The sequence below is a fragment of the Vigna unguiculata genome, chromosome 10, assembly GCF_004118075.2.
Source record: "Vigna unguiculata cultivar IT97K-499-35 chromosome 10, ASM411807v1, whole genome shotgun sequence".
Classification (NCBI taxonomy): domain Eukaryota; kingdom Viridiplantae; phylum Streptophyta; class Magnoliopsida; order Fabales; family Fabaceae; genus Vigna; species Vigna unguiculata.
In genome coordinates this window covers 16,157,289-16,171,363 of record NC_040288.1, presented here as the reverse complement: position 1 = coordinate 16,171,363, position 14,075 = coordinate 16,157,289, and the positions used below count along the sequence as shown (strand labels likewise).

At 34.7% G+C, this 14,075-nt stretch overlaps 1 non-coding gene across 1 annotated transcript; it reads left to right on the top strand.

Annotated features, from left to right (window-relative positions):
- The first annotated feature begins 10,939 nt into the window (after positions 1-10,939).
- TRNAS-UGA lies at positions 10,940-11,021 on the top strand. The gene has a single exon. It is a non-coding gene; the product is annotated as a tRNA-Ser (tRNA).
- Positions 11,022-14,075: the final 3,054 nt, after the last annotated feature.

The window sequence follows — 14,075 nt, the reverse complement described above, 5'->3', positions numbered from 1 at the left end:
TCGAGCTGGAACACAATTTCCAATTGAGAGGCTCTCTTTTCTCGCATCAGCGTCAGCATCGAGACAGAGATGAGCAAAAATATAATGTCGAGACGTCACTACATTTGTACTGGTCGGTGCTGCTGACGATAATCGGTGCCACTACGTTCTACCGACGATGGCTATTTTGACAATTTGAAATGAAGGTCTCGGTAGCTCAACAAAACTCATGTTTGGTCAGCGAGGGGAGATTTTTGCAGTATAGGGAGGAAGAGTGCTATTTGGGAGAAAATAAAAACATGTTATCTACGAAATTGTACCGTAGATAAGATATTATTTTTAATTAAAGATATTATATAATTGTTACATATGAATTTTTTTTCGTAGGTAAATTTTTAAAATAATATTTTTTATAATATTTTTTTGCTACATTAGTTTTGATAGGTAATTTTTCGTGGAAAACATTTTTGTCAAAGTCTGATATGTTTATCTAGGAAACTTTGGTCGGTAATTTTTGTTTTGTATTACCCACAAAAATAAATGTTATCTACGAAAATATTTCGTACATAAAATGAAATTATCTACGAAAAAAATTTCATAGATAATTTTTCGTAGATAATAGACAATTTTTTGGTAGTGTTAGTTAGGGATTAAACATAACATAAATATGGTAGCTAAGTTGTAGCTAATTAGTTAGGGATTATACACAACATAAATATTGTAGCTAAGTTATAGCTAATTAGTTAGGGATTAGAAACAACATAATATGATAGCTAATTTGAAGCTAATTAGTTAGGGATTATACACAACATAAATATTGTAGTTAAGTTGTAGCTAATTAGTTACGGATTAGACACAACATAATATGGTAGCTAATTTGAAACTAATTAGTTAGGGATTAGACACAACATAACGTGGTAACTAATTTGAAGCTAATTAGTTAGGGATTAGATACAAAATAATATGATAGCTAAGATGAAACTAATTAATTAGGAATTAGACACAACATAACATGGTAACTATGTTGGAACTAATTAGTTAAGGATTAGATACAACATAATATGATAGCTAAGTTGAAACTAATTAGTTAAGGTTTTAACTATAAATTGTTGCTAATCCAAAGCTAATAAATAGAATTTCTAATTAAAAAAATAATATACAAATTATTCTATAAAAAATAAATTTATTAAAATTCTTAAAAACTATGAATATATTAACAAATTATCCAAAATATATTTTATTATTATATAAGTTTATCCCTTATTTGTAAATTATGTTTATTATATATTTTTTTAAAATAATAACTAACATTTAACTAATGCAATATTTTTTCCATTTAAATATAATTATAAAAGGTATTAAAATAATTCTTATTATTTATATTGAAAATGAAACGATATGTTATTATTTTGATAATTATTTTTATCGTTTACTCTATTTTTTATATTTTATATTAATTTATTCGAATAACTGAATTATTAAATTATTAATTAATTTATATTGTTACATATTATTATATATTATTATATTTATGGTACAGTTTGTTTTATTTTTAAAATTTTTAAATATGAAATAAATTATTTATGATACATTATAAATAAAAATAAATTATATGTATGTATTTTATTTATAAAATATGAATATTTAACTTAATTTAATTAAACAAAAATTCATTTAATATTTAAATATTAATATTAAAAGAATTAATTTTTTAAAAAACTAACCATTGATATCAGTATATAATTATATATATATATATATATATATATATATATATATATATATATACTATAAATAAAAGAAAACGATACGAAATATAAAATGAAAGTCAACAATGAAAACATAAAATTTAAAACTTAATCCTAATCCTATGAAATAAACGGTTGTCGAAGACAGAGACATTCATGTTATTTGAACACAAACACTCCTAAGTTTGAACAAAACACTTTGCCTTCGAATCACTACGCCTTTGGGTTGACCTATCGGAGACTGTCAGAGGCATTAGAAGCTCGCACGAAAGGCATTGTAGGCTGTCGAAGTTCGTACAGTGAAGAAGTGCAAACATTAGGGTTTTGATTTCAGCTTGGAAACAGTGTCGACAAGCTTGGAAGAGAACTTGAAAAGGTTGCAGCGACGTCGAGTTCGATTCCTAAAACAGGTTAATTATCTCGACCTCTATCATTTCTGTAAGACCCGGGAAAAATTAGATTAAAGGAAAACACATAGAAAGAAAATTAATGGCTAGATTAATATTGTTGATTTATTTAATTTAATTAGGTTATTAAATTATGAAATAGAAAATAATTATTAATTGAGTGATCTAAGTTGTTGTTTATTTAATTTAATCTAATTATGATTTGTTTGAAACGAGGTTTTATAAGGTAATAAGCGCGCAACAAATCGTGAATAAGTGTGTAGCTTAATGGTTGTGGTATTTGGTGTGTTTGCGAGGATTGTGGTTCGAACCTGGTTGGCTGCTTTTGGGAGTTTTTGGTTTAAAATCTTATTACTTTTCTCATTTAAATTGGGGTGGGACCCACGAAACTTTTCCTAATAATCTTCTCTCTCCTCATTCACGATGGTGCAGAGATTTTCGGAAAATTTCATGCCACTTTCTCCATTCACTTCACGTGCATGGCTATTGAAAGCCACTTTTTCCACTTTGCTTATATATATATATATATGGTTATTGTTTTTTTAATCTCTCTGCAGCTACAAAATCTGTTTTTTTATCTGTTGTAAATCTTTGCTGCCATATATTTAAGTGAATAAAAACGATATATATTATCTAAAAACGTATGTATAAAAACTAAAGAAAACGGAGTAGGGTCTTCTTTTAAAACCTACAAAACTTAGACGAGGTTTGGAAGATATATGCTGCATGAGAGAGAAGAGGGTGAGATGAGGAATTCAAGAGGAAGACGTGAGGGGTTGGAATTAGGAAACGAAAGATCAAGGTTACTACCAGAGGTAGGGGAAGCCAACCTTATTTTGTTGTGTTGTTTGAAGTTTGATCTTTTCTTTTTCTTTCTTCTTTTATTATATTTGGATTGTTCAATGTATGAGTCCTTGGATTGGTTGGTGCTGTCAAATTAGTGTCGTGAATGTGTTGGTTATTCTTGTTATATATATGGTGCAACTTTAATGGGTTGTTGATGCAGTATTTTGTTACTCGTATGATTCATGCCACGGACTGCATGGTTGTTTCAAGTTTCTAAAGTTCCAGATCATATGAATTGGGTTTCTCTTCTTTATACATTACGTAAAAACATTGTTTTATGGTGGCGATTTCCTTCCAAATCTTCTTGGAAACTTTCTTAGTTGGGGTTATCTATCATATATACATGAACCATGACTCATAAAGGTTGGTGGAAAGCTTCTTATTTATTGTGCTACAGCTTTGTGCAAGGATGGGTTCTGCATTTTTATTTCTGCACTTGTTTTTCTTTATAGCATGATTATTTCTCTTTCATAACATGTAGTTGGGGTTGATGGGAGGTGTATGTTGGAGGTAGCAGGAGTTTCTCTTTGGTTTCTAATATTGTAGTTTTTCATCTTTAAAGTTAATCCCCTTTAGGTGTGCTCTGGTGCAAAAGAAAAAAGAGTCAAAGCAACTAGTATTTAACTTTGGAATGGGTGGGTCACGGTTTCTATTAGAAAGAAGGTGTTTTTATGTTTCTTTTCTTTATTCATGAAAAATGCATGCAAATCTGATTTTAGACTTTGGAATATGTATTACTTAAATACATAGTATATCTTCTTAGTGCTTTCACGTTATATTCTTTTCCATGGGGTTAAAGTCTTCTTTTTGGTGAATTTAGCATGAGGTGACATTTGCATGATGCGACATTTGCATAGTGGTTGCAGAATGTGGGTTATATGTTTCTTTCGTAATTGGATGCTTGTAAGCAAAGCCATACACCAAACCTCTCTCATGGTAGGGCCTACCGTAAGTAAATAAATGGTAAAATAATTACATAATGGTGCAGCTACGTTATTTTTAGTCTTTTCTTCTTTTTGCAAATTTCATGTTGATTGGTTGGTAGAATACCATGGGGTCCACATGCTTTTCATGCATACATTTCCTACAATTCATGGTTTCTTTGTCACATATATATGGAGATATTTTAACGTTGGAGGTGTGGGTAGCTCTTTGGTTTTAAAAGTATGTTTCATATACCCTATGGTTGTGAGATGACGTGCATGGAGTTGTTTCCTTATTCTTTTTGGTATTTTTCGAAAGTATTGTTTGGCATGATAATATTAAATAATGCTATGATATTATTTGGTTATCTATACTTATTAGTGTGACCTTGCTTGATTTGAATTACATATGTTTTCATGGGTTGCATGGTTATGGAGTTAAAGTGGTTGTTTGAGGATAGTTACTTGTGTGCGATGTTACGCCTGTGTTAGAATGAATGTCGTTCGTTGGATTCGTTGTATGAATGTATTATTTGATAAGTTGATGGGTTTATGTTATGGAACTATATTTTTCAAGCATGATGTGACGGTGTATATTTTGTTGAAAGTATTTTGATTTGCTTGAAAACTCTTGTGGAATTTAATAAAGATTTTAGATAAATGCGATACTATGTTGGGTTTGGGGTTTGTGCGTTCAAACCAAGGATGGATTGTGATCATAAAGTTTCCGTGTTAATTGAATGCGATGTTGAGTATTATTGGACATGTTTTATTTATGAATGTCTTTTATGAATATCATTGTTTATGGTTAGCTTACCCCTATTTGTTTGTTTGTGTGTTTGTTGCCTGTGCGATGATCGTATAACGTGTGTGTTAATACGGGAGCAGACGGTAATGCAGATATTTCTGACTCGAAGTAGATATCGGAAAGGATGGAGTGGACTCGGGAATTTATGGTTTATTTTGTTGATTTAAATCAAGAAGTGAAGATTATGAAATTTTCTTTTAATTTCTAGTATTTAGTTGGAACTTTGTTTATTTATTAATATTATTATTTCAAATTAACATTCGGATTACCTCTTTGATTTTAAATTAAAGAGTTTTAATTGGAACATTTTCAATGGTTATTTCTTTTTCCGCGAATCGCAAAAATTTTCTAACGTTCCGTGACGTCCCGAAATTGGGGTGTTACAATTTCTCGTTCACCTTCTTCAAAGTTGGTTTGAAGAACAATCTAATGTATTAACTATTTTGAAGAGAACTAGGTTTTAGAGGTTGCAGCGATATTATCGAGTTCAAGCTTAGTTTCATTGAAAATTCATATTGCAACGATAGTAGGTTAGTATAATTCAGATTTTTACTTATCCTAGCTACTTTAGTTATTAGTCTTGGTCTAGGTAGTGAAATTGTGTTTATATTCTTAGGTTTTACCTAAGTAGAGTTGCCTCCAGGGCAATCACAGAGACAATTAAGCAATGATAGGTTGAGCCATGGTTGACTTGGGTGCAATGTTGGATGAAGAGAAGGATGTCTTCTTCCAAAGGTTCAAGGCAAGTTTATGTTTGTAACCTACCCTTTAATAAATTTCAATTAAGTATATTTAATTTCTTTGCATATATTGTTTACTTTAATAATCAATATTTTAACTAGATTATCTCTTAATGTAGAGAAATGTTACTTGAAGACCTGAACACTAGGAGAAGATTAGAAAGATTTTCAACACAAAGGCCTCTCATAGACTTTATGAAATCTTCATGGAAGTAAGAAAACTTGGGAAAAAACCTTACTCGATGTTTGATAGAGTATGGAACAATTTGCTCGCTAAGTGGAACCAACCTGACTTTCGATCAAAGAGTGCTTGTAATCAAAAGAATCGAGCATTTGAGAAAGGTTAATGTTTGCACACAGGCTGCTAAATCACCATCAACGAGCATGCCCTTCGAATGGTATGTACATTGAAAAATATTGTTATATAACTTGATTACTATTTTATCATGATTAATTATTTTAGTTTATAGGTAGAATAATTGGGTCGTCATATGCATTTTAATGAGCTTTTCCATCATACTCATGTTTGAAAGAATATTGGTGATTTTGTAGATCACAGATCTAAGCAAGCATATGTATTTTCTCTAACTTCTTAGATCTTTCCTCCTTTTTTAAATATAAAGATTTGTCATTATATAACATGTCTATTTTTTAATAATAGGAGGAATTTTGGACTGTATTTTCCCAAGCAAGATCTAAGGCTACTTCTTGTGGTGGAGGAGAAGAAATATCTCCATTGGACCTTGGTGAGGAAAAAAAGTTAAGGAAAACGTTTGTTATAGTTGTTTATGGTGGCAAAAATCCTAAGGTTGGAAAATTAAATGAAAATTATCTTTGCAGGGAAGCCTTCACATAGTAAACATCTAGTTCTATAGTTACACATTCACAAAAAATTCTAAGGTTGGAAGAAGAGATTCGTCAATCTAGGGAGGAGAATCGACAAGAATCAACGACTGTAGAGAAAATTAGAATCCCTAGTAATTGTTGTTCTCCCTCTTCTTCCTCCCACCGCACAAACCATTTTGCAAGACGTCAATGAACAACCACAAAATGAGGACAAAAACCAGGATGATGCTAAAGAGAGGGACCAACATCATGGACAAAACTCTTCTCATTATCTAAATTATTAGTTAGGTTTTTAATTATGAACTAGGGGAGTTAGTTTTTAAATTGTAGAACTTGACCTATGTAGATTATTAGTCAGTTTCTTAATTATAGGACTTGTTAACCTATGACTAAAATTAGTTAGTTGTTAAATTGTTGGATGACCTAGGGCTAAGATATAAACTATTATGCATGGCTTTAAAATATTATGTATTTCATTTTCTATTTTATGTTATCTTCTTTATTTTATATTTATTGTTTTAATGTTCATTTGATGTGATGATATGAATGCTGCTAGAACCTTTGTAAGAATGTGCTATTATATTTGAAGGTGTTATTTCATTGTTGGGATATTTGTAGGATCTACTAGTAGAGGCTAGCTTTTATGTCTAGACATCACTTCTCTTGTGTATGATATAAAACTACTATATTTTGTGATTCTATAATTTTTTATGAGCTATAATTGAGTAGACACAATTTTTTACTGTATTGTCTACAGTTAGAGTTTATACGTAAGTCCTGACATCAATCAATATTAGTAATATTTAATGATAATTTTGACAAATTAAAACTCTTTTAATTTTTTTATATATATTTTTTATATTTTAACATTTCCTACGATAAGTTTCATATGTAAATTACCTACGACGATTTTCATAGGTAATTTACATATGCAGAATGTTGGAGATAAATAACCTACGACAGTTTTCGTTGATAAGTTATCTATGAAATATTTCGTAGGTAACTCCAGTCGTAAATTATCCATGACTATTTTTGTAGATAATCATGTTCGTAGGTTATTCTTAGATAGTTATCTATGTCTTTTTTTCATAGATAATATTCGTAGATAGGTTATCTAGAACATATTTTCGTAGATAAAGTTACCAAACAGCTCAATACCTACGAAATTTTCTTCGTAGGTAATTCGTAGATAACAACACATTACCTACGAAAATAACACATTACCTACAAAAAATTGGCGTAGATAATAAGTTGATTTCTTGTAGACTAGAAACGACATAAATTTCAAAACAATGAAATAAGCTAACCTAAAATCATGCATATCAAAAACAAATTTTTAGAATGAGGTTTCGTCTTGACATTGTCCACAACACCAATGACATCTAATACAAAACAAATATTTGAAAACTAAGAACATGTAATGACTGATATGGAAAGTCAGATGAAAAACTAAATAAATTAAAATCTGATTTGCCAGTGTTCAAACTTACCAACCAATAAATCAAGAAAGAAATTGGCATTAAGTACACCTTTAATAAACTTAAACTTGAAAATCTTCATTGGAATGGTAGGAAGTAATTGCTCTTTAACAGATGTTGCTCCTATAAACAATAACTTAAAAGGGTGATCATATACATAATATTGACATTGATTTGTTACAGATTTGAAATTATTCATAATGTAAGTCTTTCCCTCAATTCAACATTGTCATAAATCAAGTAAACAAAAGAAAACACCTACATTATCTTTTAATCCATCAGAATCATTTCCAAATGGGCATTAGAATCACGGTTCTGAATAGACCAAAGATCAATTGTCCTAACACAAAGCTTAAGAGTCTCTTTCTGTCCATCAATCCCACCAATAAAATCAACTTTTCAGGCCATCTATAACCAATGTGGTAAAAACAATGTACAAATTTACATAAATAATGAATACATATTAATATAAATCTACACAAAACAAACTAAGATCAAAATGAAAAGTCATATGAATAAACATGCATTATCTTACATTCACAGAGTACCGATTCATCTTTAAAGTTGAACAAATAAGGGAAAATTTCACACAAAACTAAAACAAAACACAATACAAATAAAAAAAATGGATACAAAACTAAAAATACAAAAAGTAACAACTAAATAAACCAAGCAAAAATATGTTCTTTCATTCAACAAAGGAAAACAAACAAAAAATTTAACTTCAAATAAACCTAACATAAAATATAACAAAATAAATCGAAAACAGAACAACAAACTTTATAAAGAATATAAAAAAGGAAACTCAAACAAAGAAAAATTACATAAACAAAACGATTACAGGAAACAATAACACAAAACCAAAAGAATGAACAATACAAACAAACTGGTTAAAAATAACAATGAAATAAAGTAAGAAGAATATTGTAAGGCCCACTTATATTATATGCCCTTATTTTAAATGGGTTGCCCCAAATCAGTTGGGCCTAAGGCTGGCCCAAAGGGGGCCAAGGACCCTAAACTGCCCTAACACACCCCACTCATTCTTCTCATTTTTAGAGAACAGCCACACTGTTTCCATATTCTCTCCCAAAACTGTGCTCTGCTAGGGTTTAACCCCAATCTTGACCAAGTTTGCTCAAGCTCAATCTCATTCTTCCATTCAATGTAGAAACAGGCCAGGTTTGTACTCGAGCTCTCGCTCAAGTAGAGAGCTTTCGTTTGAGTGAGGTGACATCTCACTCAGGCGAGAGGGGCTCGACTAAGCGAGAACGCATGAGAGCCTTGGCATATCGTTGCAGTTTTAGCCCAAGCGAGGAGCCTCACCTTTGGACGAGGGGTGGCCTCGCTCAGGCGAGGAGGGCTCGCCTAAGCTAGAACTCACGAAATCAACAACCTTCACTGTTGGCAGTCTCGCCTAAGCGAGGGCCTGTCGCTTGAGCGAAAGACCCCTTTCGCCTGAGCGAGGGTCCATGGCTTGAGTGAGACTGGTGCAAGTGTTTGCTTGGTGCCTGCTCTTTCTCATGTCTTTGATTGGTAATTTCTTGTATGATTGTATTACCCTGTTAAGGCATGAATTGGTTAAGTATGCATGTGTTAAGTGATTTATGGGCTGGAAATGATAAGTTTGGCATGATCTTGGTATGAATTATGAATGAAGAATTGGTGGTAAATGTTGGCATGAGTTTGGTATGCGTGATAATACATACTTGGTTGGTGGAACATGATATTGGTATGGTTAGGACGTAATCCCATGATGGTTTCGTGGTGGTGCCTCATTGGTTAGGGCGTAATTCCATAAGCCTCTAGGTGAGACCTCATGGTGGTGCCTCAGTTGGTCGGGATGTAATTCCATGACCCCTGGTAGTGGGAGTTCATGGTGGTGCCCCATTTATATAATTTAGTAAGGATTCAAGCTAAGGATTGCATCCTAACACTCTAAAGAGTCAGTTATCCTCACATAGATCGTACTAACTCGAGTGGTGAGAGTAGCAGGACGCCCGAAACACTTTAAGGGTTAACCTTGTGTGTGGAAGAAAGAAATAGAGTAACATTTGGCTCGGTAGAGCAGCTCGGTAGAATAGTAAAGACCACCACAAGTGCAAGCATCCGCTGAATCCGACTAGTTATATGTATCCGGATGAGTCGTGTTGTGAGTCTTAGTGTATTGTTTGCAAGTCATAACATGATTGGTTGACATATGCATTTTGGACTATGAAATTGTATGTAATTGTAAGATAAATGGTTGTCTACTCTAGCTTACCCTTTCTGCTTGTTGTATGTTCTGTGTGTGTGGTTTTCTCGCTTTGCAATGATCATCAATTTATTGATGTGAGCAGATCCGAGAACTACTCGTGGTCTATAGGAAAATGGTGATTCCGCTACTTAGCCTCTGGGATGGCTTCCGCTTGTCTGAATTTTATTTCAGGGCTATGGCCCATGTATTGCCTTATCATTTAGCTTTCTTTTGAATTATATCGGTCAACGTATTTCCTTTTGTATTGGCATTGTGGTGTGCCCTTGATACTTTCTATTTTAAGTACTTTGGATGTTTGTAGGAGTGACTTTATACTTCGAAACTTTGCTCTTCATATTATATTATGTGACGTGTCGTTTAAAATAAATTATTTATTAAATGGGACGTTACAAATACAATCAGATTTCAAGTTTGGAAAGATACTAAAAAATATAACAACAAAATGAAAAACAAATTTACCTGAAACAAAGCAAAACAGTCTCAACACATGGAGAGCACCAAAAATGAAAACCACAATGAAAATTTGATTTGGAGAAAAACACCAGATGAATCTATAATCTTCCAAGTTTCTAATAGCAAAGATACGTCAATCAATCAATAACAAGAGAAATGAACATCAAAGATGAGAGGGAAACGTAATTTTGTAATACAACCCATCAATTAGAATGACGAGCTTCAAGAGTTTGGGGGTAAAATGGGAACTACGTTCATGGCTGGAAAAAGATAGCAAAACCATTAAATGGGACATATGTAAAATTGTCATCAAGGGGTGTTTATTTAAAATCAATGGATGTGAATTTGTATAGATTGTTATAGATAAAATCAAATTGCTTCAATAATATATATTAATACGATAATAATAATGCTAATTAAACAGTTAACCCTAATAGTGATCACTTAGCAAAGTGTCAATATGTCCGAGTGGTTAAGGAGACAGACTTGAAATCTGTTGGGTTATGCCCGCATAGGTTCGAACCCGTCTATTGACGATATATATATATATATATATATATATATATATATATATATATATATATATATATATATATATATATATATATATATTGTACTTTTAGTTTTTTTGCTAACTGAGTACCTCTAACTCTTAAAACACGCAAAGTATACAAAATATAATAAATAATAATGATAAAGAATTACAAATAGTTGAGATAGAAAACTAATTAAAGAGATAATCAATACCAATAGTTATAAAAAAATATGAAGTATTTCTGGCATAGGACATCCTAAAAAAATAATATCATATATATAAACAATACGAATTTTGGTATTTTCATCAAGATGAAATCTATATAGTAGTACAATTCAACAATCCGAAAACAAAAAATAACAAAAAAATTAAAATTTAAAAAAACTCGTTTAGATCAATCTTAAAGATGATATCATTTAATCCAAAAACAAAAAATAACAAAAAAATTGAATTTTTTAAAATAATTTTGTTTAAATCAACATATTAAAGATAGATATAATTTAATTTATTTAGGATTAATACAAGTTGCAGCAAAATTAAATTATAGATTGTAACACCCCATTTAATTTATAATCATGATTAAAGGAAGTGTCACACAGTATAATACAGAAACACAGTCCTGGAGTTTAAACACTACTCCATATAATAACCAAGGTACACAACTATGCCACAACTAAACCAGGTACAATGTGCATCAGTAATCAAAATAGGAAATTAAAAGACAGACTAGTATAGTCGGTGGCCGTGATATATACCAGCAGGGGTTGGCTGGTGTCAGGTTTGTGGAGGATAGGGGGTGAGGTTAGGGTTGTTTTGAGTTTTTGGAAGATCTGTTCACAATCATCAGTCCATGTGAACCGGGCGGATTTTTTTAGGAGCTGGATTATGGGTTGAGTTTGTTAAGCTAGTTTGGGTAGGAAGCGGGAGATGGCTGTGAGGCGGCCGATGAGGCGTTGGACTTCTTTGACGGTAGTGGGGCTGCGCATTTCGATGATAGCCTTGCATTTTTCAGGGTTAGCCTCTATGCCGCGTTGGGTTAGCATGAAACCAAGGAATTTACCCCGGTCGACGCCAAATACGCATTTGTCGGGATTTAGGCGGAGGTTATATTGGCGCAGCGCGGAGAACACTGCCGCCAGGTCTTCAGCGTGTTGATGATGGCTTGGGGACTTGACAAACATGTCATCGACGTAGACTTCGACACAGTGCCTTGTTAGATGGCTGAAGACTTTGTCCATTAGTCGTTGGTAAGTTGCCCCGGCGTTTTTGAGGCCAAAGGGCATGACCCTATAGAAGTAGTTGGCATCGTCTGTGATGAAGGCGGTCTTGTTCATATCTGTTGTGGCCATGGGGATTTGGTTATAACCTGAATATGCATCTAAAAAGCTAAGCACCTTGTTTCCTGTCGCGCCGTCTACGAGTCGATCGATGTTGGGTAAGGGGTAGGCGTCGCGAGGGCAAGCCTTATTCAAGTCTGTGTACTCTACGCACATCCGCCATTTGCCATTGGCTTTCTTTACCAAGACAACGTTAGAAAGCCAAGTAGTGTATTGAGCTTCTTCTATAAATCCTGCGCTCAGTAACTTGTCGGCCTCCACCTTGGCCGCTTATCGGCTTTCTTCTCTAAGTTTGCGCTTTTTCTGGGATACGTAGCGATATGGTTCGATATGGTTGGTTTGTTGGATTGGGAGTTGTGGTCGTAAGCTTGCCATGTAGCACTCGCGTGCCAAGCGCTGGTCGTAGTGTATGGTCAGGATGTCGCCGGATGGGGCAGGGAACTTCATGGCCAAGTGAGGGGTAGAGACGACTGCACCAAGTGTATTGAGGGAAGGACGGCCCAGGAGTATGTTGTAAGATATTGGCGCATCGACTATAAGGAAGCGGATTGGGATGGTTTTGGTTTGGGTTCGTTCCCGAAAGACGGTGTGGAGGTCTATGTAGCCCCGAGTGGATACTTGTTCGCCGGAAAAGCTGTATATGGGCTCATCATATGGGATCATGGCGGTGTCAGGAAGTTGTAATTTTTGGTAGGTGGCCCAGTAGAGGATGTCAACTGAGCTGCCTTGATCCACAAGGACTTTCTTAACAGCATAATTTTCGATTTCAACGGTGATGACCATTGGGTCATCTTGTTGGTGGTCGAGGCCGTGGAAGTCGTCATCTGTGAATACGATGGGGGGCATGCGGCGTCTATGGTGGGAATGGGTGATATGGTTGATGGATTGTATATGGCGGAGGTGTCTCTTTCTAGCAGACGAGGTGGAGCCTCCACTTGCGAAGCCACCAGAGATGGTGTTAATGGTGCCTCGTAAGGGGGGGTCGGCAGGGGTGATGTCGGTGCGGGCGGGTTTTGGCTGTTGATTGTTGGGTTGGGTGGGGTGGCTATTGTGATGGGCGTCGTTTGGTTGGCGTCTGTGGTCAGGTCACGGGGGGTGGCGGGATCGAGAGGAGGAGGAATGGTCATCCCTACGGATGAAGCGGCGAAAATGGCCAGCACAGACCAGTTCTTCTATTTTATCTTGGAGTGCTTTGCATTCTTTCGTGGTGTGACCATGGTTGCGATGGTACCGGCAATATTTGGTCATGTCGGCGTTGGGAGGTGTGGTTGTCTTGCATGGTGGGGGGAGGAGATCAGCTTGGAGGGCTTCGTCTAAAATGCGGGAGCGGGCTACTGTGAGTGGGGCGTATCTGGTGAAGCGAGGTTGGCGGGGCTCACGTGAGCGGGTATCAGGGCGTGGGTGAGGTTGTGGGGTGGGGTTGGAGGTGGGGTTGGAGGTGTTGGCGGCGTAGTCGTTGCAGAATTTGGTGTGAAGGGTTTGCATTTCCTCCATGCGGATATAGTCGGCTGCACGTAGTTTGAGTTCGTGCATGGAGGCTGCTGGGTGGAGGTAGACGTTGTTGGCGAAGGGGCCGGGTTGTAGGGTAAGAGTCATACATTGGAGAATCATCTCCTGATTGAGGTGCGGTGTACGAAGGGCGGCTTTACTAAAGCGATCGATGAACGCTCTGAGTGGTTCATTGGGTTCCTGTCTGACACCCAGTAGGGATATGGTGG